The following is a 3,434-nucleotide window of genomic DNA, read 5'->3' on the forward strand; positions in this document are numbered from 1 at the left end:
GTGACCTGTGAATTAATTTCTTGAAACATTAAACGTGAGGTATATTCTTGTCAATGCTCCGTGATTTTGCTCTTTTCCTAAATTCATGGCCTCCTTACCTTCCCTACCTTCCTCCTACCTTCTCTCCCTTCATCCTGCCTTCCCTACTTTCCCTACCTTCCTCCCTGCTATTCCCCTAATACGCTCCATTATCCTCCCTGCCCACCCCCTTCACCCTTACACAACCCAGATGACATCAGCGACAGGGTGAGTGTGAGTCACCATTAACCTGCGTTCACTTATGAAACCCTTGCAACACACAAAGAATCAGATCCACGAAAACACCATCAGCATAACAACACCATCAGCACCACAACACCCATCAGCACCACAACAACACTATCAGCACCACAACAACACTATCAGCGCCACAACACCAACACCATCAGCACCACAACAACACTATCAACAACACTATCAGCACCACAACACCATCAGCACCACAACAACGCCATCAGGCAACAACACCATCAACAACACCATCAGCACCACAACAACTATCAGCACCACAACACCATCAGCACCACAACAACACAGCACACAACAACAACACTATCAGCACCACACACCATCAGCACACAACACCATCAGCACCACAACAACACTATCAGCACCACAACACATCAGCACACAACACCATCAGCACCACAACAACGCCATCAGCACCACAACAACACCATCAACACCACAACACCATCAGCACCACAACAACTATCAGCACCACAACACCATCAGCACCACAACACCATCAGCACCACAACAACGCCATCAGCACCACAACAACACTATCAGCACCACAACACCATCAGCACCACAACACCATCAGCACCACAACAACACCATCACTACCACAACAACACCATCAACACCACAACACCATCAGCACCACAACAACACCATCAGCACTACAACAACACCATCAGCAACACAACACCATCACTACCACAACAACACCATCAGCACCACAACACCATCAGCACTGCAACACCATCACTACCACCACAACACCATCACTACCACAACACCATCACTGCCACAACAACACCATCAGCACCACAACAACACCATCAGCACCACAACAACACCATCAGCACCAAAACACCACAACAAAGTCATCATCATCCATCATCATCTTCACCACAACACTATCAGCATGAAAAAACACCATCAGCACCACCACAACACCATCACCACCACCATATATATATATATATATATATATATATATATATATATATATATATATATATATATATATATATATATATATATAATATAATAATAATAATAATAATAATAATAATAATAATAATAATAATAATAATAATAATAATAATAATAATGATAATAATAATAATGATAATAATAATAATGATAATAATAATAATAATAATAATAATAATAAACAACTTTGGCCACGAACCATTACCCTCTAAGGATATGCATCGAATTAGTTGCTCTTATTGTAAATTAATTTAGTCATCGCTAGAGATTCTCATTTCATCATTTTCTTTAACCACAAAACAGGTGTTCTAATAGCACCTGAAGTTATAATGGTAGCATTAAGTCAATTTTGGCATAATTTACACCTAAAGTTTGTGATGTGGACCTTGTAGCATTAGAATGGGATAGGACAAAATCCCTACCGGACAAAATCCCCTCGGACAAAAACCCCACCTGACATAAACCACCCACCTGACATAAACCACCCACCTAACATAAACTCCACCTGACATAAACCCCACCCGACATAATCCCCACCCGACATAAACCCCACCTAACATAAACCCCACCTGACATAAACCCCACCTGACATAAACCCCACCAACATAAACCCCACCTGACATAAAACCTGACATCCACCTGACATAAACCCCACCTGACATAAACCCCACCTGACATAAACCCCACCTGACATAAACCCCACCTGACATAAACCCCAAACATAAACCCCACCTGACATAAACCCCACCTGACATAAACCCCACCTGACATAAACCCCACCTGACATAAACCCCACCTGACATAAACCCCACCTGACATAAACCTCACCTGACATAAACCCCACCTGACATAAACCCACCTAACCCACCTGACATAAACCCCACCTGACATAAACCTCACCTGACATAAACCCCACCTGACATAAACCCCACCACCTGACCCCACCTGACATCACCTGCCCCACCTGACATAAACCCCACCTGACATAAACCCCACCTGACATAAACCCCACACATAAAACCCCACCTGACATAAACCCCACCTGACATAAACCCCACCTGACATAAACCCCACCTGACATAAACCCTCACCTGACATAAACCCCACCTGACATAAACCCCACCTAACATAAACCCCACCTAACATAAACCCACCTGACATAAACCCCACCTGACATAAACCCCACCCCATAAACCTCACCTGACATAAACCCCACCTGACATAAACCTCACCTGACATAAACCCCACCTGACATAAACCCCACCTGACATAAACCCCACCTGACATAAAAACATACCCCACCTGAACATAAACCCCACCTGACATAAACCCCACCTGACATAAACCCCACCTGACATAAACCTCACCTGACATAAACCCCACCTGACATAAACCCCACCTAACATAAACCCCACCTGACATAAACCCCACCTGCCCCACCTGACATAAACCCCACCTGACATAAACCCCACCTGACATAAACCCCACCTGACATAAACCCACCTGACATAAACCCCACCTGACATAAACCCCACCTGACATAAACCCCACCTGACAGAAAACCCCACCTGACATAAACCCCACCTAACATAAACCCCACCTGACATAAACCCCACCTGACATAAACCCCAGCCTACCGGATATCTCTTCCTAAAACAATGTCTGTATGGAACATTATGAGGTGTAGGTTATATGGTAAAATTTAATAAATTAAAGCTCTATTTAAGCCTCAATATTTACCTTATGGTAAATATCCATCAGGAAAGACGCAGCCATTGTGTCCATGCATCTTACACTTGACGCGAGAGGACAACCACTTCACAAACGTGTGAAACGGGAAACCAGAGACCTTCAAAAACGACTTAGGAATCTGTGTTGATTTTAGAGGTTGCCGCAAGACATTGGAGTAAATGCTTAGAGGCATTGGGCATAATATAGGCTTATGATATGACTATAGTCCAGTATAACCTACACTTCATCTGGTCCATACATCGTCTTAGTAAGAGATATTGTCGAAGTGGATTTGTAAGAAATTAATAAATACTCCAATTAGATTTTGTTTTATTTTTTTTAATATGAGATAAATGTTGATGCTTATTTAGTTTTAATTTATTCTTTATCATATAAATTACATTTCATAATGTTCGCTATTATAAACTTTAAATAGATTT

The sequence above is a fragment of the Homarus americanus genome, unplaced genomic scaffold (assembly GCF_018991925.1).
Source record: "Homarus americanus isolate GMGI-L3 unplaced genomic scaffold, GMGI_Hamer_2.0 scaffold42442, whole genome shotgun sequence".
Classification (NCBI taxonomy): Eukaryota; Metazoa; Arthropoda; class Malacostraca; order Decapoda; family Nephropidae; genus Homarus; species Homarus americanus.